We start from the raw sequence: 24,234 nt of genomic DNA, 5'->3' as shown, positions 1-24,234 counted from the left end.
TAAGTACTTTATCTCTGTATGTTCTCAGGTTAACGCGCATGTGACGTTAAAGGCACAGCATCCATTATTTATTTATTTATTTTTAATATATGCATTATGCTGCATATATCCTTACAGCAACTTTTACCCTAAGAATCATTTCTATCATCCTAGAGAGGAATGTCCTCAAAGCAGTAATGTTAAGAGACTATTTGTTTTGTACAGCTGGTTTACAACTGGGTGGTCTGCCAAAGAGTTCTCAATAAGTTTGTGTTATTTTGTGATGTAGGGATTTCTATCTCTGTCCTGCTATGCTTCTGGAATGCAACTGATGATTTATGGCTTTGGTGATGTGTGCAGGTGCTTGATTCAGTAGCTGTGAGGCCAAAGATAAATCACTTAAGTTTCTTTACACTTATTTAATTAATAATAAAAATCATTGTGACTTTTTTATGTTGTTTTTGCAGATGCACATAACTGTATTACAAGTTACCTGAAAGCCGACGGTTATATGTGGCACAATGAACATCCTTAGGAGCTGCTTGAAGTTCCCTTGCGTTGTGAAATCCTAAAGGAGTTTTCTTGCTGGAGAGGAAAGAGCAGGTAGAATACAAGAAGGTTGAAGTGATTTTTATAGTACATATTAGGTGTAATAAGCTGTCATTTAATTCCACAAGTCTGCATTTACACAACAATGTCAACCAAGAAAAATAGTTACATTACAGAGTAAGTGTTCTATGCAAAGTGGTTATATTATTTTATACCATGATGAGTTGACCATTAATTCAAAGCAATAGAAGTTGCTTGAGATACACTTAACTGGATTTGGCTGTAGAGAATTAATTTTCATTCATCAGCTTCCAGTTAAATTTCTACTCAGTAAATGTTGCAGAATGTTACAAACAACATAATTTAGGGCAACAGAGCTATTTCCAGAAGCCGGTAGGACTGTCTGAATTAGAGCCTGACGCGACTGCAGCGACTGCAAGACGTGGCATCTCAGATGTTGCTGGACCGAGAGGTAAGATCTGTTCAATTACTTTTTAAGAGAAAGGTGCTTGTAGAACAGTTTATCACCCAAGTGAGAGTTGGCTTGATGGTGTGACTGCACCCATATTAGCATTTCCCTGCGCAATTGGTGCAGTGTAACGCAATACCAAAAGGCTTTACAAAAATCAAGGACATGTATAGCAGTGTTCAAATGGTTATGACCTGTGGTACTGGGCAGGTGCCTACAGTGATAAGATGGATGTACAGCTGTTTCACGATAATGTGAACTGAGATCTGCTATCTACAGAATACTAGATGACAGTGATGTGCAACGTCTGGATGCCCAATGAAAATCATGGCATGCCCTTTGCAGAGAGCATCTCTGTATTTAGTAGGCAATGAATCCTGCAAGTATATGTCCAAACAGACCTTTGAGAGAGGATACAGCTTAAGAAAGCAATGTATTTTTATACTTTCAGGTGCAGAAGATATGTTAATGGATGTGACAGCCTAAGATCTGATCAGTCTTGAATACTGTGTATTCATAAAGACAGGAAATAGATGTTGCTGGATAACCTGCTGCTGCCAGCAAGATACATTTTGAGAACAGAATAATCTGCATGTCTTCTTCCTAAATTAAGAGTACTTAGATAATAAAATTAACTTTTCATTCATGCTGTATTTGAACATGGTTCTCTGTATATGAATTCAGCAGTCCCTGTAAGTATGCCTGGAAGTATTCTGTCTGCAGATCTAGGTGACATCCAAACTTACTGCGCGCTGCTGTAGCTTAAATAGACATGTTTTTCTTCTTCTTTGCTGATTTTCTGGACCATGCTTTGAACCAGAATAGTGCATCTGCATGTATGTAATCAACAGCATGTGTTTATTAACTAGTTCTATGGGCAATCTTTGTTTGCACAGTCCAGTTTGCACAGTCCAGTTTGCACAGTCCAGTTTGCACAGTCCAGTTTGCACAGTCCAGTTTGCACAGTCCAGTTTGCACAGTCCAGTTTGCACAGTCCAGTTTGCACAGTCCAGTTTGCACAGTCCAGTTTGCACAGTCCAGTTTGCACAGTCCAGTTTGCACAGTCCAGTTTGCACAGTCCAGTTTGCACAGTCCAGTTTGCACAGTCCAGTTTGCACAGTCCAGTTTGCACAGTCCAGTTTGCACAGTCCAGTTTGCACAGTCCAGTTTGCACAGTCCAGTTTGCACAGTCCAGTTTGCACAGTCCAGTTTGCACAGTCCAGTTTGCACAGTCCAGTTTGCACAGTCCAGTTTGCACAGTCCAGTTTGCACAGTCCAGTTTGCACAGTCCAGTTTGCACAGTCCAGTTTGCACAGTCCAGTTTGCACAGTCCAGTTTGCACAGTCCAGTTTGCACAGTCCAGTTTGCACAGTCCAGTTTGCACAGTCCAGTTTGCACAGTCCAGTTTGCACAGTCCAGTTTGCACAGTCCAGTTTGCACAGTCCAGTTTGCACAGTCCAGTTTGCACAGTCCAGTTTGCACAGTCCAGTTTGCACAGTCCAGTTTGCACAGTCCAGTTTGCACAGTCCAGTTTGCACAGTCCAGTTTGCACAGTCCAGTTTGCACAGTCCAGTTTGCACAGTCCAGTTTGCACAGTCCAGTTTGCACAGTCCAGTTTGCACAGTCCAGTTTGCACAGTCCAGTTTGCACAGTCCAGTTTGCACAGTCCAGTTTGCACAGTCCAGTTTGCACAGTCCAGTTTGCACAGTCCAGTTTGCACAGTCCAGTTTGCACAGTCCAGTTTGCACAGTCCAGTTTGCACAGTCCAGTTTGCACAGTCCAGTTTGCACAGTCCAGTTTGCACAGTCCAGTTTGCACAGTCCAGTTTGCACAGTCCAGTTTGCACAGTCCAGTTTGCACAGTCCAGTTTGCACAGTCCAGTTTGCACAGTCCAGTTTGCACAGTCCAGTTTGCACAGTCCAGTTTGCACAGTCCAGTTTGCACAGTCCAGTTTGCACAGTCCAGTTTGCACAGTCCAGTTTGCACAGTCCAGTTTGCACAGTCCAGTTTGCACAGTCCAGTTTGCACAGTCCAGTTTGCACAGTCCAGTTTGCACAGTCCAGTTGGCACAGTCCAGTTGGCACAGTCCAGTTGGCACAGTCCCGTTGGCACAGTCCCGTTGGCACAGTCCCGTTGGCACAGTCCCGTTGGCACAGTCCCCTGAATTTTGCTATGTGTTTTAATAAAAAGCATCTCCTTATATGTTCATTGTATGTGGGTTTCACTTATTGCTAGTTGGTTTTTTTATGCTCTTGGAAGAAGTTACATAGGTTGATTGAAAAGCTGTTACATTTTGCAGTTTGCAGACAAGAAGTCAGGATGGTGACGCTAACTGACAATAAAGGATACTAATGTATCAACACAAGATTGTTTCCAAAGCTTTTTACTGTAACAATCAATAGAGTTTATCTCGTTGCTACAATGAAAGCGAATGTAGCCAACAGCAGAATGAAAGGCATTCGGCTTTCCATTACCTGGCTGCTGAGAGTCGTTCCTGCCACTGGGGGGCGGGGGAGAAGCCGAGCTCTGTGGCTCCAGGGGTGTCGTCCACCCGCCTGTAATCAGGTCGTGGGTGCGTGTGCGTTTGTGCTCTGCTGGCAGCCTGCGTGAGGTGACCGCCCCGTTAGCGGGGTGCGTTTCTGGGTGCCCCGGACTGGAGGGAGAAGGAGCCTCCCTCGGCCGTAGGGACGGGGGCTGCCCTGTAAGCCCGGGAGAAGCTGCCCCGGGGTCCCAGGCCCTTTGCAACGGAGGCGGTGGCTGGGGGTCCCCTGTAAGCAGGGAAGCTGTCTTTTGGCCGCTGCTTTCTGTATGTCCGGCACCATTTGCCCGGTCTGCCCGCCTCTGCGATCCCCCGCAGCACCGGCTGTAGTCCAGAGTGAGTCAGTGAGGTGAGAAAAGCTGCTCAAAGCGGGTTTTGCCAGGGTGAATTGGGTTGGGGGGGGAATGAGGGGGGAATGCAAGGCCTTCCCTGGCTGGGTGGTTGCGTGACCCGTTCGTTTTTTGACGTCAGGTTTCCCTTTTCCTTCTGTTGTTGGGACTTGCCGCTCCGCGGGTCTGACGGTGTCGCCGCTGATGTTTCGGGAGCTGCTGCGGAAGAAAGAAGAAGCGGCGCGGAGGACCTGGCCGGCAGGAGCGAGCACGGAGCGGCTGCTGTCGATTATCGATCTCCTTGACTTACCTTTTGTCCTTGGAAGCCTCGGTTCAAGTAAGTGTTCTGCTCTTTTTAGCTCCTTATTGCCACCACATACCTTTGAGAATAGAATTTATTTTCATGTTTTCTTCCAACGACGTTTGCTTTTAATCTCTGGTGTGCACTGAGTTTTAGTTTTAAATGATGTCTCTGATTCTTTGAAACGTCTTTCCTACTGTTTGAATTGTCAGCTACACATTAGTTTCCTTTCTGCACCCGTAAGGAAATTCTTTTATTGGAGCTGTGGGTTATACTGGTCTGTTTTTTAGTTAGTAGTCGTGACTGATATGGCACAGCTCTTCCCTTAATCTCGCCCACGTCCTCTGTCAGGTGGGGTCTACTTTAGATTTTCAGTGAAGTACGTTGCCTCACTTCCAGCTACCCTTTTGCTGATCTTTTCTTCCGTTGCAGTTTGTCAGCGCTGTCTGCCAAAGCTAGATATTGATTTGGATTTATGGGATGAATTGGGTTCTTGGGGGTAATTATATTTGCCTGGTTCTCCATCCACTCTTTGTGTCATTTTCTCTTCTGGTGCTTTATCCTTCCTTTCTTTGAACGTGATTTTATTGGACTTCATGCATTAATGTGTCCCTGATCAGTGGGCCTGTGTGATTGCGTGACTGTTTCAGAAATGAATCCCGTTGTCTGATTCATTTCGTCCTGGGGTGTCGAGTCACCGGAAGGCTTGCTTTTTTAGGGGCCAGGACAGTATTTTGGGCAGTAGCCACGTACACGGGGTCTGTTTCCAACGATCCAGTGGTTGTAAGTTTGTGGTGTTTGGGTGGCCAACGGCTATAATCTTTTCGCATATCTCATAGCTTGTTTAATGCTAAAAGTCAGTCTATTTCTTTCTCCACCCATTTTTGTTGTGACATTGTTCCTCCTTTGTCTTATCTTATGAGCTCTCCTTGTTAAATGTTTTGGCTTTTTGGGCATTTTTTCTTTTTGCTTATAGGTGACAACAGTTACAGGCACCGGTTGTTTGGTTGGACTGTGAGACTTAGAGTGATTGGAGTGACCTCAAGGCTAGATGTGAGCTTCGTGGCAATGTCTGCACCCTTTAGAAGTGTTGCTGTACCCACAGGTCCGTCACACAGCTCGAAGCAATCGCGAGGCCTGTCATAGGGAGCAGAGCAGCTGCAGGACTTGTCGCAAGGCTTGGAGCAGCAACAGGGTTTGTCATAGGAGCGGGAGCAACCACAGGGCTGTAAATGCTGCAACCTGGCTGTTCTTCAACATTGGGTAATCCTGCTTTGGTTTCAGTTTTTGGAACTGCGATTAAATTCACTTGTATCTATTATTAGATAATATAAGTGTGTTAGAAGGTGTGGAAATCTAGATATCAGTACTCAGTGCTTGTGCCTGTTGTCTAATGTACTCAATATTTTTAGAAAGAAGAATTTAAAAAAGTGTTAGCTTGCCAAATAAATGAAAAAAAAAGAAATCAGGTTCCAAACTAGGGATGTCAGAAGGACCCTAGTTTCCATTTATCTCATGTATTTATGGATCAGATAAGTCTTCTAAATGAAGCTTATTAAGCACTCTTTCAATGTTGTTGTACTTGACACATATCCTCTCAAACGGTTTATAGACATTGTTTGTCAAAAGTCTGAAGGAACTTTCTCTTACATCCTCCCGTCTGTACAATAAAAGATGAGGGAAGGTGGAAAAACATCTTCAGTTCCTTGTGTGTCTGAGGTATGTTGCACCGGGAGTTGAGAAGGCAAAGTCCTTGCTGTTGTTCTCCTGTATATGTTTAGAAAGCCATAAGGGATCATTAAATTAGAGCTAGTGATAGGTTTTTAAATTCCAGATGGGAATGGTCTAGTTCATTTAATCGGATGCTATGCATATCAGAGATCAGGGATCTCTGGTATTTTTTGGGGAATCTTAATAATTGCATCAGCGCTGAGGCTTGTATTCAGCACGTAGCCGTATGGGTTTTCTGTTTTGGTTTGTTTTGTTTTAGTTTTAAAGTATTGTGTTTACTATTTGTTCAGCACATACACAAGATTAATGTTGTCTTTTTTCTGTTTATGTGGAAATTATGACCTGGAAGTGACCAACACCACACAGCAGTGACAAATTCCCTGCAGTTACAAAGTAACCACACGAATTGATTTGGTGCTGTGATTGGATTCAGCCATTTTGTATCTCCATCTGCTTTAGTATTTTTGATCCTTTTAAGCTCCTGGTCTAGGTTATTCTGTTCCAAATATATATATATATATTCCATATATATAGTCAAATTAGAGATTTAGTGTCTGCTTTAATTCCAGTTTCTCTGTTCATTCCTCCTATGTCTTTTGGTGTACTTCAGCTGTCACGTATGTGTTGCAAAACCTGAAGTGTGTAAGGAGCAAATCTGGCCATTAGGTTTACATACCACGTAGCAATGTTGCTCTGGACAGTGGGCGTGGGGAAAAATAAAACATACGCTTGGGAACTTATACTATTGAGGAAAATCTTTCCATCTTCATGTGAGTTTTATTTCAGATAACTGGGCTGTAGAGAGTAAGAAGCTGAGCTACCAGCTTTGGGTTCTGTAAAGTTTATCGTAGGAAGAGGATAAGAAATGTTAAGGCATTGGTTGGGGTTGATTAAACATGTCAACAAAATGGAGGAGAAGCGTGCAAAACCCAGTATTGCGAGCTCATGTTAGATAATGCGATAGATAAAAATCATTTCCGGTCTGTATCCCAGCTACTAAAAGCACTCTTGTTTTAGTTTTGCAAGAATGTGGTATAAAGGCATAGAGACTTCTACTTTTAGGAGGGATAAGCTGAATACAACAGGAAATTATGCATTACTTATTTCTTATGTCATATTTTTGTTTTGAACAGGAATTAAATACTGTAGAGGAAACGCTAAGTCAGGGCCCAACACAGTGACGGACCACCTGGTGGGAAGGCAGGGCCAACCCAGGGGAGCCCAGGCATGCACAGTGCAGCTAAGTGTCTGGAAGGACTAGAGCCGGGATCCACCCCTTCCTAGCTGTCATTTAAGGGTTGGCAGCCAAGGTGAGCGTACCTTGCTGGAGATTCCAGCGTACCTGTGGTTTGCTGAAGGTGAGCAGTTTCTTTTCTTTCTGTATCCTCTGCTGTTGTGTTTGAGCAAGTCCAAATTTGCTGCAGCCTGCTTTTTTGGTGCTCTGTTGTCACTGCTGTGCTTTCTATTCTGTTACGAGTGTACGTGTAGTTTTTATGTCAACCGGAGTTTCAAGTCAGCTTTGGCCCTCTGTATTTCCAGCTGAAAAGCATTAAAAAGGCTGAATAAATATTAAAGTGTGTTCAACTTCAGTCTGTGCTGAATTGATTTAAATTACTGAGGCTAATTGCTTCTGTACTGAGTTTATGTTGTACGGAAATTTTGGAGTAACTCTGTTAAAATACCTTATGGGTAAAAGCTTTGTTACAATCAATATCCTTTAGTGAGAAACTAAGGCACTAAGTGCTTGAAGAGTCTGTTTTCCCGTGAAGTAGAAGTTTCATTCTGATTTGTAGAGTCAGATTTTCATCTCTGTATTTTTGGGTAAATTGTTTTAGCTTTTTAGTCAGTTAAGGAAGAAAAATGTTGTCCCGCTGCGTGTTTTACGGAAGTACCTGAGGACATTTTCTGTCTCTTTGTAACTCTTTTGTACATGTGTTTATCTCTGCCTAACAAAAACAGGATGTGAATCTGATATTGAAATACTGCTTGCAGTAGAAGGAGATAACCATTTTGTCTTCTCCATTGTCTTGTGGGTAGATGTGGTGAGATATTGCAGTTCTGCACAGCATTTCGTACACAGTACAGACACGGATGTCCTGAGCGTTCCTAATATTCACCTCATCCACCAGACCGGTAAGTATCCGTGATGTACTTATTGAAATTTTAGTAATCAAAGCCAGAATTTTATGAACTGGTGTGGCGTGTTATTTGTGAAAATAGAGTTGTTTGTTTTTTTTTTGCTTTTTGCAGCACTCCTGCAAGCACGGAGCACTGCTGTGTGACCGTGTATTCTGAGCAGCCGGAAGTTCTTACCAGTCAGAACTATATCAACATTGTTTTGATGCTAAGGTGATGTTCTTTTTAGTATTTATGTGCAGTTCTATATTGTATGGCACCTTGTTTTAAGTGCATGCCATGATTTAAAATGCCACAATACATGCAAATATTGACTTGTAATTGTTTTCTGTCTGAGGCTTGTTTCACATTTTGCACCTTTGAAAGACTTGTGGGAATGGGATCTTCCTTCAGTTGTTTGTTATTTATAGAATGCCAAAAACCTTTTTCTCTCTCAAGCACTGTTGCTTTTATTGCTGATGAAGCCTCATATCGCTTCAGTGACTCACAAGAAACTTGTGATGTTCTTTTCAGAGATCTGTCGGCCTCACCTATATCCTCCTGGAAGCTACGCTAGGGCACACGGAAGAGAGGGAGGTGACAGGTGACAACTAGCGTGGCTTCACCAGGGATGGATCCTGTCTTAACAATTTACTGGCCTTTCTTTCTATGATGGACTAAATGGACCAGAGAAGAGTCGCTGATATTAACTATCCGGATTTTTGGTAAGGCTTTTAACACTGTCCCCCACAGTATCCTTCTCTCCAAATGGCAAAGGTAAAGATTTGATGTCTGGACCATTTCGTGAATGAAGAAAATGAGTCACTGCCTGAAGGTGATGAGTGGTTTCCCTCACTGGGCAGTATTGGTACCAATGCTTTTCAGTGTTTTCGTCAGTGGAATGAAGAGTACCCACAGCAGGACAGCAGATGGCACCTTGCTGTTCAGTGTGGATAAGAGGTTTGAGTGGCAGGATGTGATGCTAGGACACCTAGACGAGCTCAAGCAGCGGGCCCTGTAGAATCTCCACAAACTCATTTTCAGGATCTGCCACCCAGATGCCCCAGCTTCAACGTTTCCCACTACCAATAGAAGCTGGGGGACAAAAGGATTGATCACAGCCCTGCCCAAAAGGACTTTGGGGGTGCTGGTGGATGGGGGAGTTGGATGTGAGCCAGCAACAGGCCCTTGCAGCCCAAGAAACCAACGGTATCCTGGGCTTCAGTTAAAAGGTACTTTTGGAAATTCATCAAAAGCAAACAAACAACAAAGGGTTTTGATGAAGGGTTTTTTGGTGAATGATATCTTGTAAGAAACAATTAAGTTAGACAGAGGCTTCACTTCATTCCCACTTCTGATTGCCTCTGATTTGACTATTGTATTATAGATTCTTAGTTCTGTGGAAACTCAAAATGTGCCTGCCATACAAAACATAGGATAGATCATGCTGGCTACTTTACCTCCAATCCATTTTACCGTGAAATGGTTTTAAACATTTAAGCACTATGAACACTTCTGAGTCATTATTTTTTCTTCAAAGAAATTTACCTTAGTATTTTTCATGTTTAACGTTTTGCCCTGCGCTCATCACATGCTATGACAAAACAAATCTAAGAAGTGGGAAATTTATTTCTTTGGAAAGGGGCCATTAACAACTGGGGTTTGCGGCAGCTTATTTTTAATTATTTTTAGGTCTGCTAGAGCTTCCAATAAATGTTGGGAACATGGCAGTTGTTTCACCTGCAAAAACATGAATAGCACTGTTATTTATGTATTTATTTTATGTTCTTTGCCCTGTCATGATCTGCCTGCTCAGCAGGGGGAAATCTATTGAAATACTGGAAGGCCATAGTGTTATCTTCCGTCAAGCCTTCTGTTCTCCAAGCTGCAGAAGTCCAGCTCCTTCAAACTTTCTTCACAGGAGAGGTGCTCCAGCTCTCTGAGCATCTTTGTGGCCCTCTGGGTGACGGGTCTTCTAGTTCTGATTGAACTTTCCTGGGTGGAATAAGCAAGCTGTTGTATTTCTAAATAGACAGACGTGGGTTTGAAAGGGTTAGTAAAGGTCTGCATAATCTGTTTAATTTATGATTAATCATTCTTATGATATGAGAACATTTTTATGATTAACATCTGCTAGAAGTGGGTCTAGCGACCCTATTGTCTATCTTTTCTGGGTGTAGTCAGCAAATGTAGTAGCTGTAGAATTGATTTTTATCTTGCTGTATTGTTAGCCCTACCTGTGTTGGTCTGCTTGTGCCCGTAGCTTTTTCTTTCCCTGCTTTTCCAGCACTTCAAACTATCCTTGGAATAAGAAACAGTTCTAAGAATCAAGTCCAAGTTGCAAATTCAGCGCCGTTGTTGAAGAGCACCAACGCTGAAGCTTGTCGTTTTCTACAGGGCTCTCTTGCTCCAGTTCTGGCAACTAAAGACTGACTGTAAGCTAGATAAGCAGCCGGACGCAAGTTATGCACCCTATAATGTGTTCAAAGCCTCTCGTGCAGTAACGCTTCAGTTTCTTTGTAACCATAAGGCCACAGTTTTTTCACTTTTTAATGAATTGTGTTTTTGAGAACTGTGGTAGGTAGGTGTTTGTCTGCCGCTTGCCCGCTTTTATGTAAAACAACTTGTATTGTGTTACTTGTATGTTCTTGGAAACAATTTCTTGGAAATGATTGTGCACTGAGCATTGTATTAGTGATTTCAGCGAGTTGTTAATTGTTAATGCTTGGAAGACTAAGTAAGATCACCCCTAGGACATGAGTACTCTTGCTTCTTTGTATATGTAACAGTATTGGGCTGATACAAACTATCTGACCAAAGTGAAATAATGTTTCCTTTGCTGCGAGAAAAAAAATGGTTGTAGAGCTTTCAAGAGAGACACTTAACTTGTATCCTATGGATTATCAATGCTGTGTTTATGGAGCAAACATTAAATTGTTACTAACAGTAACCTGTTTGAAAACTTAATTGAGCAGTGGCATTCTTTGTCTTTTTGCGTTCGCTTCTGTTTGCAGATAAACATCTATCAATGACCCACAGAGCATCACAGAATCGTTCTGCTGAGAGAACACGTTAGACAGATTGTATCTCAGAAACTAAATGCAGTTTTTTGTCTAGACTTTATAAGCAGAACAAAGAATGTGGCCGCTGGAGCTTTGCTCATCCTTTCCAGCAAGCACAGACACATTTCCCTTGAAACAGAAAAGCACAGAGGGCAGAAAAGCAGGCCATTTAAACTTTTGTTCACTGAGATTATTTTCAGGCAGAACAATCCTTCACGATTGCAGTGTAACACCATATCTGTAATTAGGAAAACTTTCTGGTTTTGAAATCTGTTGCAATTGGTCTCAGTATGGCTGAGTGTGCAGCTAAACACCTCAAATCCTTCCTATCCTTCAAGCTACCTTCAGTTTTCAGAATGTTTCAGCTCTGAGATTCTGTTTGAAGTTTTCCCGTAGGGTTTCACCTGGGATCATTTATCTGGCAGTAACAAGAACCTGGCAGTTCCGATGGCCTGACCTCTGAGGTACAAGGCAGCTTCAACTGGGGAAACTCCAGGGCAGCAGCACATCCTGGTGAAAAACAGTCACTGTAACGAGCTTTTTGTCACTAGATTGTCAGTGCTCATAAAGTACGCTCAGGGTTTATGCATTTTACTGTTCAATACTGAAATAAAAAACGATACTTCAAATTCTGATATTAAAGTAGGAGCACGAGGATGAAAATCCAGGGAGCTGCATGGAAGCATCGGAATGGAACATGAGCAAGTACACCTCAGAATTATTCTTTTAGATTTAATTGTACCTAGTAAACCAGTCTGTATTCAGAAAGGTGTTTAAAGCCCATCTGATACCTGCACATATTTCTGCCTGTTCTCTTACTCAGAACTCCAGCCCCCATCGGGAACAAATGAAGCTACCGTGTTACATCACACACCAAATTTCAAGCGGTGATAAATAGGGGAGTCGAGTAGCTGTATTGTAAACACCACAATTATCTGGGGTTCATTTTCTTTTGTATTTTCCCTCCATCATTCCCATAATTTGTTTTAAGTTAAAACTACTGGATCTGTGGAAACTGAATAAATGATTTTACATTTTAAAAGATGTCTTGGGTATAAGTTATCACATTTACAATATCTATATATTCTTTCAGAATTTTATTGAAATTACAAGCAAGACTAGCTTGATATGTTACAAATTGGCTTTCTCTTCCTTTTGCATTTCAATTATGTCTGCCAAAGCTATTTAAAGCCTTTCAGTACACTACTTAAAGGAGCTCTTGGAGAAAAATCTCTCGCAGTTTTCCAGTGCCAAAAACACCACTCATGTCATTACTGGGGAAGTTTTCTGGGTGCTGCCCTGTAGGGGATATTGTATTTCAGCATATATCCAGGGTACGTGAAGTAATTCAGAACAGCAGAGGTCAGATTCCCGCAACTGCCCTATTCTGCTCAGCCCCATTCCAGGAGCACAGGTGGCTCTACTAAGGGAAGCGATCTGCAGTTATGTTACACCCAGGTCAAGTTTAAAGAGCGCTTACAGTTCATCGGGAATCGCTGCCCGAGTGCGGTGAAATTCCCCCAGACGGCTGAACTCAGCTCCCACCTTTGAAGAACAACTGTATTACTTTACAACTGTACCATTTCTGCTCGCTCAATTACTATTTAATCAATTGTTCTGGGAAAAAATAATTAAAGAAAACAAATAATAATAATAATAATTAAAAAAATGACCTATTGTCTCGCTTGAGCCAATTGCTATGAACAAGCTATTATTTTTGGGGGCGTTATGATAAAATATCCAAAGTTGTCTTCCTGGTTTATTTTTAACCTAGCTTAGATGTGTATGGATTACAAACACAAAATCATACTTCATCAGTGCACCTGCTACTTTTCACCAGGCGGAATCGGCCTCTTTCTGCAGTTCAGGTACGAATCAATAAGAACCTTTGTGCATTTTCTTCAAAGAAAAAGTGACCGAACTAGGCCAGAAAAAAATGAAGCAGGTTACAGAAGGCCGGAGGAGCCCATTCCACTTGAATCGCTGCAGCTCAAGCGGCGTCACATCGCCTGTTGGTTTGCGAGCACGAAGCGGTTGGAGAAGAACCCAGCGGTGACCGCTTTGGGCCTCTCGTTCAGAATCTGTAGCCCAGTAAATGTTCGCTTTGAGCACACGCACCCATTTGCAGGCAGTAGGTTCGGAAAGCGAGAGATGTCTGTTATTTATACATTTACAAGCCAAGGAGTTGTATGTGCCAGTACCCGATTGCTGTAGTTCACAACTAAATTAACTTATGGTTTTGTCAGAAAACCAGCAGGCAAAGGTTTCCTCCCGCCACCCCCAAAACATCCAGATTTCCAATTAAGAACAAGACTGCAAAGCAAAGCGAGTTTAATCACTGAAGTCTTTACACAGTACCGGTGTCCTTGGAGAGGACTGAACTCTTTCCGAAAGCGTTCCTACCCATGTATGTGTCACATCAATGTAACCCCGAAAAGCACCGTACAGAGCCGTTCATAAAGCTGTGCTGCAAATGTCCTTCATCAGCTATTCTGTCAGGCATACCATTAACCCCTGCAGGAATCTGCCACATCCCTGCTCCCATATTTCCACCTCCACCTTTAGGTTTTTTTCCTCAGTCAGGTATAAAGTTGTTACATATTTAACAAACTTTTTTTGTTGTTGTTTTTTGGGGTTTGTTTGGTTGTTTGTTTTGTTGTTGTTGTTGTTGTTGTTTTTAGTGTGGTGTTTATTTTTTTCTCCTTTTTTTTTCTTTGGATGAGGGCCAAGAGAAAGCGTGGCAGAGACAGAAAGCGGACAGCAGGGGACTCTGGAGACCGTTAATGGCGGGGACGTTCTTTGGAAGGGTGTCTCGTGAGACGCAAAGCGATCCGTTCCAATTTGACACAATTATTTAACTGATTTATGAATCCGTCAAAGAGGCGAGAAGGGGAAGCGCGTACTAAGCTGTCATTTACAGAAACGTCATCTCAGCCCCTAATTCAGATCTCGGGTTCACGTGTCAAACTGTCACGTCCCCGGGCCGACCGTAACGAGCCCCAGCTGCGCTAACGAGGCGGCGAGCGTCAGGCGGGGCCGCGACCGCTCCGGCGCAGCTGCGGCGGCCCGGGAGCGGCTGCGGTTCGTCGGCAGCCCGGGGGCGGAACCGCGCCGACGCCTCTTAAGCTCCGCCTGAGGCCGCCGGTAGCCACGAGGGATCAGACCGGAATCAGCATTACGAGGAGCCGGAGGCGTTTCTTCGTCCGGTCGTCGCGTCGGTGAGGCCGAAAGGCGGTAGGTGGGGCTGTTTTTTTACGCGTGTTTTTGGGCTTGATTGTGATGTTTTTCGTTGTTTCGTTTCAGGTTGCTGCCGGACCTTTCGCGTCGAGGATCGGCCCTGACCGGTGAGTCGTTCTATTAGAACCGGAGCCGCGGAGACGGCGCGCTTCGGAGCCGTCCGGGACCCGGCTTCCCCGGTGGGAGACCGCCGGGCTTTCGCCGCGCTCCGTTCGGGGCAGACGCGGGGTCCCTGCTGTGCTCCCCTGGCTTCTGGGAGCCGGCGCGGCGTCGCCGTCCGGCCGCCGTCACGTTTTCGGAGGGAGCCGCCGCTCGGTTTTCCGAGTCGCAGCGCAGCCCCGCCGCGTTCTCGGTCCACCCCGAGTTTTTCAGCGGCTTTCTCGCATCCTTCCTTTTTGTCGAGCCGGAGCGAGCGGGACGGGGCCGCGTTCCTGCGGCCTCGGTGCCGCCGGGAGTAAGAAGCGACGGCGAGAGCCGCTTAAACGGAATCTTTTTCGCAGATCGACCGAGGGTCGCGGCGGAGACTCCTTTATGGAATTGCTGAGGCGGTGGAAGCCTTGAGCCTTTAGAGGCTAACAGGTATGTCTTTTTTGTTTGGTTTTTGTAGTAATCTCGCAGGTCCGCCGTTCGACCGCTTCTATTTCCTCGCCTTTAATTAGGCGCGGCGGTCGGGTTCCGACCCGGCGTTTCGGAAGGGCCGGCGCGGTACCGCCGCCGGACGGGCCCGGGCGGTGGGGGACCCCGGGGCGGCCTCACCCCTTCGGCCGGCGTTTTCGGCCGCTTCGGTCCGTCCCGCTTTCGGCGTGGGGGACGGGGTCGTGTTTTGTCTCCTTTTCTCTTTTGTGTAGTTTCAGGAGCGTCGTCTCATTCTCCACACGGAGACGCGGCTGGACAGGAACGCTGTCGTGGAGGGCTTACAGATTTTTACAGGAATACGTTCCGGGGACGAGGCGGCGGAGTCGGTGTTGTGGCGAGAATTCCTCGAGGGACGCGGAAACGAGGGGAGCGCCGAGGAGCGGGGCTCGAGCGGCCGGTCCGCGTGGGTTTCATTGCCCGGGGTTGTCCGTCGCAGGCCGGAACAGAGCAGCGTGGAAACGGGCGTGCACGCATCCAAAAGGAGCTTCTCGGCTTCAGTCGTTTGTTCTAGCAGTAGGTTTGTACGTCCCTGCTAGTTGTCAGGAAAGTGAATGGTGCCACTGTAGGAGACTAACACTAAAATTTTTGTGCAGGTGACAGGAGACCGGGAGGAGCGCGAGGCCTCCGGAACACGTCTTCAATTGCAAGTAAGTGACGGGAGTAACCTGAACAAAGGGAGTTGGGGTGAGTGATTTTTTTTTTCAGGTAGTTTTTTACTCAATGAATCGTTTTATTTTTGCAAGGGACTGGAGGACTGCGGGGTAAAGACGATCGGCGCAGCTTTTGGGAAACGTGAGAAGGACGGCCGGCAGAACTACAGGTTTTCACTCTCCAGACAGGTTGTGGAGTCGTGTGGTCCCGGGATACTCAAGTTGGGCCCGCAGCATTCGCAATGGAATAACCATCACAAAGCCACGGAAGCAAGGGAGATGAACAGCAGGATTTTTCTCTCACATCGGCAAGGGAGATGAACAGCAGGATTTTTTCTTTCACATCGGCAAGGGAGATGAACAGCAGGATTTTTTCTTTCACATCGGCAAGGGAGCCGAACAGCAGGATTTTTCTTTCACATAGCGTTCTGTAGCGGAGCATCGGCTTCGACAGGGAGGACGGAGGGGAGCAGGGGAGCGAGCCGTCAGACGAGAAGGTCGGCCACCTGGAAGCCCGTCGGGATGAGGATGTGGCGTCACCAGGTAGGGGCTGTGTTTTTTTTCACGTTTTGGAGAAAGGTGGAGCGTTTTCAGTGGTGCCCTCGAGGCGTGTGACTTGTGACTTGTTAGAGGATTAGGGTTAAGAAATATTGGTGTGGTTGTCCTGTAAAGGTTTTGTAGTGTGAGGTGCTATGTCTTAGATGTTTAGTTTTGTCAGGTTCTAGTGCAGCTGGTGCGTCTGGCGATGCCGTGGATGGTGGACAAAGGCAGGAGAAGGGTCGTGCTATAGTGTCTAGCGGGCTGTTTTTTGGGGTTCAGCAGACGGTCTGTTGGAGGTTAGCACTGCGGTGAGGGGGTTGTTTTTCTGTTGCCGGTTAGCCACAGTTAGTGGTTATGGTGGAATGTTTGTTCATGTTGCCGCAGGGAGTAGGAATCGGCACGGTGGCAGGGGGCGAGTCAGGTGGCTTTTTTTGCTCAGGTTTAGGGGCTCGCTTAGGTTGGCGTTGTTCTTTTGTCGTCCGGTTTCTGTTAGCGCGGAGCCTGATGTCTGGAAGGCAGGGCAGCTCGGTTGAGGGGTGTAGCATCGGCCACTTGTGTAGGTTTTGGCGTGTGTTCTTTTTCGTGTGGTTTGGAGGCTAGAGTTTGTAGTGTTGTTTATTGTGCTGTTTGTGCTTCATTCTGGGTTGGAGTTGACTTGGGTTCGCTCGAATTATTGTTGGCAGCGTCACGTTTGCAGGGTGGCTACTTAGTTGCATTTGTATCGGTCAGCGGATGGTTTTGTTAGAGATCGGTTAATGTCACTCGGCGAGTAGTTTGTCTTCTTAGGACTTGGTTGGTTTATGTTTTTAGCGGCACTGAGTTTTCTGTGTTAGTTTTGGCTGCTGTTTTTTTTAGGGAAAGTGTGTTGTTGAGCGTGCAGAGTTTTCTGCTTTTGTTTTGCTGAGTTTTCCTTGTAGAGCAGTTGTGAGGTTGGTCTGTTAGGACTCGGCTTGTTTTGCGTTTTTAGGGGTGTTGAGCTGTCTTTGTTAGTTGTGGCTGGTGTTTTGTGTGGAAAGTCTAGTTGCTTGAGTAGTTTTCTTTAGTGCTGAGTTTTTTTTTTTCTGTCGGTCTCTTAGGATGTGGCTTTTTTTATTGTGTGGATTTTAGTTGCCTTAGTTTTGGCTTTTTTTTTGCATATTTAGCGTGTGGTTTGAGCATGCGGAGTTAGCTGCTTTGGTTGTTGGTTAAATTTCGTTGTTGAGGAGTTAGATGTTTGATGTGCGTTTGTTAGGACTTGGCTTTTTTTTTTTGTGGGGAATTAGTTGCTTGAGTTTTTTTCTGTGATGAATTTGGTCTGTTAGTCCTTGGCTTGTTTTGCAAGTTGTGGTGTTGTCTTTGTTAGTTTTGGCTGGTGTTTTTTTTTTTTTTGCAGAGTTAGTGTTGTTTGAACATGTGGAGTTTGCTTTTGTTTCAAATTTGGTTGTTGAGATTTTTTGAATGTGTTTGTTAGGTCTTGGCTTGCTTTGTTGTCTTTGTTTTTGGCTGTTTTTTTTTCAGAGTTTTCTTTGGTAGTTTAAATTTCTAGAGGAGTGAGATGTTTTGTTAGTACTTGGCTGTTTTTTGGTTTTTGAGGTGTTAAGTTGACTTTTAGTTTTGGTTAATTGTTTGTGAGGACTTTAGTGTTTTTTTTCTTGGCTGTTAGTTAAGTGTTTGGGCTTTGCTTTTGTCTTGTATGATTTGGAATGTAAGGGGGAAACTCTGGCTGCTCACTCTTAGAGTGAGTGGCCAGAGTTTCCCCCTTTGTAATGGGGCTAGACACCGGGTTTTGCACTATCTCTATAGAGATATATTTTTTTTATTTTTGGGCGGGACGGTGGGTTCATGTCGGTCTTTTTGCCGGTGAGGGGGCCTGTGAAGGCCCCCCCTGAGTGGGGGTGTGAGGGGGGCCCCACCTGGCATAGGGGCCCCCTGAGTGGGGGTGTGAGGGGGGCCCCACCTGGCATAGGGGCCCCCTGAGTGGGGGTGAGGAGGGGCCCCACCTGGCATACGGGCCCCCTGAGTGGGGGTGAGGAGGGGAAGCCCCTTCTTCCTGTAGGGGCTTTCCCTGAGTGGGGGGCGGCTTCTGCTGATGTTGTCTTCCCTGTGTGCTTGACTGTTTTCTATGCGGTGATGGTTGTATTCTTGTAGGGCTCCTGGGATGTAAAGGAAGAGGCTTGGAGGAGCTGGGCTCTATGTCCTGCAAAAGAAGAAAAATGAATTGAAGTGTTAGGGCAAACCAGAATGATGAAAGGGCTTTTCTCTATGTAGTCACTAAATGGCAATTGAGAAGTAGAGGGGGTGCCTTCTTAAAAGGGTTTGGATAAGTGGCTGGAGGGGAATTGTGCCTGCAGTATATGTGTTGGGTATGCTGTGGGTGGTTTATGGTATTGATTGAAATAGCTTGATATCTGAGAAGGAGTTGAGTTGCTACTTTGTTCTCTAAGTGTTTTGCCTTTTCTTCTAGGAAAGCAAGTCAATTAAATGGAAGAATAAAGAAGATGGTCCTGATGGCTCCTCTTGTGTCAAGTCCAAGGCTGACTTGACTGCTTTTCTACATTTATATTAAATAAACTCTTTGCATTAATGAGGTTTAACTCTGTATTTCTAAGTGTGCTTCCCTAAATGTGTGCTGACTGCAATCTGTAGGCAGACAACTTACTTAAATAATTTCAAAAACAAAATATGAACTAGGACTTGCTTTGTAAGAGAAGTCTTCTACTTTGTATTACTACTTTAATAATTAAAATGAAAATAATTTTTATTTTATTATTTTATTTTTATTTTAATTATTTTAATTATTACTTTAAGTAATAATGAAGTAGTAATACTTAAGCCCAACTGTAGAGGGCAACATCAGGGTATAACTCTATTCTCATTTCAGTGTGTACCACAGGCATATCTCTAAGCTCGCTTCTGTGATGGGCTGTGATGTGAGAAGCAGGTCATGATGTCTGTCTTGTTTGGAGACAAATAAAATAAAGGCTCAAAATGGTCTTTCAATAAAGCTGTTGTGTCTCTCAGAGTGAGTGCTGTGTGTCCTAAGAAGTGAGTGGGATGTCTTATGCAATTGAGGGAAAGAGAAGCCACGCTCAACACTTTGTACAGAGGATGCCTGTCTGTCCCTGAATAAAACAAAGTTTAAACCCCACAGTAATATGCCACTTACCTCAATAAAAGATGTGCTGGCTACTTCTGGACTTGAGCCTTATTCCTTTGGGGTGGGTGTTAGGCTGTTTACCTCAACTAAGGCAAAGGTGACAAAGATGTTCCCTTGTAAGCAAGCCCGCTTGCTGTGTTTCATAGCCTGTAGAAACAGAAATTGAGACTTAAATTCAAATGAACTAATGCAGAACTATAACATATCAGATACGCTTTATTCAGCAAGTGAAACTGCAGAGTATGATACCAGTGATCTTATTGCTGCAGTTGAACATATGGTTAAAAGCATTCCTTAAATTCAGTAGAACTTTGAGCTCTTGAGAAAACACTTTGACATAGAAAGCAAAAGTGTTAACTTTGCTGAGAATTTACTTGGTTTTTCCCTAGGAAACTCTCTAGCTGCTGCTTCTCCTTGAAAGCCTTTGCCAAGAAACTCGGTGATTTCCTTTGAACCTTGGTTCCTAACTGAGACTTAACTGTAATACAAAAGGGGGCGGTGGTATTGTATCACATTGTTCCGACTGAAATAAATGGAACTGCATTCCCTTCTGCCTCTGTGTTAAGAAAAATAAACAGACTGAATCTTTTCTGCTGTAGTCTGCAGTTGTTATGTACTGGCTACATGTTTAATAAATGATCTGTTTCTGCTACCATTGAAGTGCAACAGTTGTTAGATAATTCATGACTCTTTGCAGAGCTCACTTAAAAATGATTCTGCTTTCCTATTGATATTAACAGCACAGCAGTACATTACTAGCTATTTCTAATTAATAGCTCAAGAACACGTTAGAAGGCAAATGATCATCGCAACAAACATAATGATGGAATGTTTTCCTGAGGAATGCTTGAAGTCTCTTTAACTGAGCTAATAAATGCTTATAAGAAACAACAAGCTCATCACAATAACAAGTCTGAATTTTCTAGTAAACACAAAGAGAAAACACCCTATTGCTCCTTGCTGCTCACTGTCAGACTGTTGACTGCCCTGGCTGTTGCTGAGAGTCTGCTGTGGCCTCTCGTATCCCACTCCGCACGCATAAGTAGAATTGCTCCTGCCAAACTGCACATGCTTTGCTATCATAGGGCCCGATGCTGAGACAACATCGATCTGCAAAGCCTTCCTACCCCGGTGGAGTCCACAGCTCTTCCTTCTTTAGTTTACTGTCATCAACAAACAAACTTAGCACACACACTGCGGTGCCCTGATTGTTCCTAGAAATACCCGAGTGGACTCTGCCCATAAATGAAGCAAGCCATGAGGCAAATGACCGGTGCCTCTCTGCTGGCCTTTCCCCTCGTCATTTATCCTAACAAACGCTTGCATTCTCCTTTGTAGGGGTCTGAGTAAGTGCTTAGATTTCTCTTTTTTTTTCTTTTTTTTTTTTCTTTTTTTTTTTTTTTTAATTATTTTTAATATGATATATATATACATATCATAATAATAAGAGGTACAAGGAGGAAGGGCTGTCTGCTGAGGTAGGACTGACTTTCTGCATCCCCCTGCCCGACAAGCATCTTCCTTACATGCTCAGATAATACAGAACTAGAACACGGCACAGACGCCTCTCTTTTGTTATGCGTGTGCTCAGTGGAGCGAGCTGATGTTAGAAACAGCAAAAATAAAGGAAGGCAAACTCGAAAGCAGAACTTATAGCAATTAATTACTGAATCAGAATTGCTTAAACCGCTGCAGTTAATGACTCTATCCCATTCATGCAAAATGGCAAACAGGTCAGAATCAGTAATACAGATATAGCTAACAAGTACAGATTGTCTCCCACGCAACATCAAATACTGCTAAAACCGCTACGAACCAAGTCATTTCTCTAAACACACTGTCTGCATAGAATCAGTATTAGTGTGTTCTACCACCAATACCCAGAAGGGCTGAACAGAAAGTAAGTTCTGTAGCTATGAAGACTCAAACAGCCAAAAACGCCCCTCTCTTGATTCCCTACATTGAAAAACGCCCTCCCTTGTCACGCCGTGTAGGAGCTCCCACATTCTCTAGGATCTACACTCACGTGGGGAAATCTCATCTACAGTAATAGCCCTTCTGCATCAAATTGACTTTTCAAGCTGACAAGATAAATTCCTGCCCTCAAAACCGTGCAATAAATGTCAAAGTAAGGGGATTTTTTTCCCAATTAAAGAGAAATCAAACCTACAATGACAGTAGGAGATCTTTTAAATTCCTTTCTCTGATATAACCCTTCTCAGCAGTTTCTAAGTTCTTAATTACTTCACACGACAAAATCCAGCCATATAAATAGAAATATTAAGGCTACAAAGGAAAGGCTACAGCTATTATCTGTGTAACAGCACCGGAACCACTGCCGTGAGATCACGTAACAAAAAAAACAAGGCTTACCTGTCTCTGAAGATCTAGGCTCACTGAAAAATTCCACAAAGGAGGGATCTCGACCCTCGAGTGAGGTCTGAGAGGGGCAGAACCTGGTTCCAGCCCTTCCCATTGTTATGGTAAATCGCCTCCGCCTGTGCTCCCGAGACAGACCCGGTCTCCTCGCCCAGGTGCCGGATCCGGTGATTCGGACGTGGATTCTGAAGTTCCCTGACAGTCTTGCAAATCTTACTGCTTATGATACAATCTATATATATACATACTATATATATATATATATATATATATATATATATATATATATATGTATATGTATATGTATATGTATATGTATATGTATATACGTATATACATATATATATATATATATGTGTATGTATGTATGTATATACGTATATATGTATATATATATATATACACACTATATATATATATACTGGTATACTCCAGTACCTAGACACACTAGCCTCGGATAAGTCAGGCAGAACCGGTTATCCTTCTCAAAGCCTTTCCCGAAAGATGGGATCCCCCAAACTTCGCCACCTTAGCAAAAGCTTGGCAAGAGCTTAGCGAAAGATTCCCAGAACTCCAAGGACTCTGAGCTCAGTACATGAGGAAAGAAGGCTGCGGAGACTGTCTGACTGACAGGCTTTTCTACTGTTCTGTTTTAAATGGAACTCTGATTAAGTGAGATGATCAAACAAGAAAGCTCATGCCTCAAGTCGCTGTCTGACTTGCTGAACCCTCATCTCCACTACTTGTGCTGAGATAGAAGATCAAATCTGACATTTCTCAGAGAGAAGCCACTAGCAGAATTTGTTCAATTCCCAGAAGGGGCAATTGTTTAATTCAAAGAAACCTCACAGTCATATGTTCAAAAGCTCACAGGTTTCCAACCCATCTTGTTTGCAATGCCAATACTCCAAGTATTCCAATTATTTTACCAGGGGAAAAAAACCAAACACACAACAGCACTATCAACAACAACAACAGCAACAACAACAACAAAAGATGAAATCATCCTTTCTTTGCATCTCAAATCATTAACCCTGCAGTACGTACTCTGCTCACACAAGTCTCAGTTTTCTTTACCCCACGGGGACGAATAGCATCCCCTAAGACCCGCTCTATGGAGCAGTGCTCTTCAACCTCGTACCCGATGACGCAAATATAGAAATCGCGCGCACCCTAGACATGATCACTGATGGCACCGAGCTCGGTGGTGCTGCTGATACAATAGAAGGCAGGGATATCATCCAAAGGGATCTAGACAAATATGAGAAGCAAGCCCATGTGAACATTACGAGGTTCATAGAAGCCCGGTGTCCCGCTTGGGTCAGGGTTCTAGCGGACTAAAATCTGAACGTGAGCGCAACGGCACCCCCTTGCGGCCAGGAATGCCGGCGGCATCATGGGCCGCGACAGAAGAGAAAGGGCGTCGGGAAGAGGGAGGTGACGGTCCCCCTCCGCTCTGCCCCGAAGGGCCCCGGCTGGAGTCCCGCGCCAGGGTCTTGGGGGGAGAAATACTGCCGGAGTGGCTCCGGGGGAAGGCCGCAAAGGGAGCAAAGGGCTACAATACTTCTTCCAACGAGAAACATTGAGGGGTTTGGGTCTGTTTATCACAGGGGACAAAGGCCTCATTACAGCCTACTAGCACACGAAGCGAGCTCATAAACAGGACAGACGCTGACCTGTTATGCGGTCTGTGTGATACTGTTGTACTGATGTGAAGTACAGCAATAACAGGAGGGTGGCAAAGCGCTAGGCTGCGGCAACCAAAGACGAGCCCGAACGCAGCAACTGCCGCAGAAGCAGCACCAAAGAAAAGAAAAACGCCTCACCTTCTAAAGATCTCTCTACTACTCACAGAACTCGGGCACGATGCTCTCACCTCCGCCGCCGAGTCTTAAATGAGGGCTGCGAAGGGGTGGATCCCGGCTCCGCCCCTTACGCTGCGGCGCCCGCACCTGAGCTCTCCCGGGTCGGCCCGGCCCCTTCTCGCCACGTGCTCCGTCATCGCTTCCAGCTGTGACTTGTCATCGCTGTTACAGCCTGAAAGAGACAGGATAAGGCAGAACGGCTTTAAACTAACACAGGGGACATTTAGGTGACATCTGAGGAGGCAGGAATGTCTTACTCGGGGCGGCGAGGCGCTGGCGCGGGACGCGCGGAGGAGCCGTGACGGCCCCGCGTCCGGAGGCGTTCCGCACCCGGTCGGACGGGGCTCCGGGCGGCTCCGCCGAGCGGGTGGCGGCCCTGCCTGCAGCGGAGGTGTTCCGACGACGTGATTCTTAAGCTCTGTTGCCACCCGAGCCGCTCTGTCATAGAAATGGACGCTGAGCCAATATTTCAAAATGCTTTTTAACATTCGTAAGAAAACCCACAACCGACGCCCAAATTTCCACAGAGGATTTTACTGCACAGAGCAGAGCCAGAAGAGATTTATTGCAGAGAAACGAAGCGGTCTTGGGGAACCGAGAATCCGTTTGCATGTGCTTCAACTGTGGTTCTCTCATTTCCTGACAATTAATGTTGAGAAAGTTCTTTGTGATGTATTGGTGTGATTCCTGTCTCTTCTATTTAAAATGAGTTTTGTT

At 44.7% G+C, this 24,234-nt stretch overlaps 2 long non-coding RNA genes across 2 annotated transcripts in view; one reads left to right on the top strand and one right to left on the bottom strand.

Annotated features, from left to right (window-relative positions):
• The window catches only part of LOC140254265 (uncharacterized), an 81,033-nt gene extending 61,823 nt beyond the window's left edge, over positions 1-19,210 (top strand). The window contains exon 3 of the long non-coding RNA XR_011904115.1: positions 18,581-19,210. This is a non-coding gene — a long non-coding RNA (uncharacterized lncRNA). The remainder of the gene's footprint in view (positions 1-18,580) is intronic.
• Positions 18,241-23,574, bottom strand: LOC140254266 (uncharacterized). Its single transcript, XR_011904116.1, has 3 exons — positions 23,479-23,574; positions 19,283-19,420; positions 18,241-18,313 (listed from the first exon to the last, which is right to left on the bottom strand). It is a non-coding gene; the product is annotated as an uncharacterized lncRNA (long non-coding RNA).
• Positions 23,575-24,234: the final 660 nt, after the last annotated feature.

This window comes from Excalfactoria chinensis, chromosome 6 (assembly GCF_039878825.1).
Source record: "Excalfactoria chinensis isolate bCotChi1 chromosome 6, bCotChi1.hap2, whole genome shotgun sequence".
Lineage (NCBI taxonomy): Eukaryota > Metazoa > Chordata > Aves > Galliformes > Phasianidae > Excalfactoria > Excalfactoria chinensis.
This window is presented reverse-complemented; position numbering and strand designations above follow the sequence as displayed.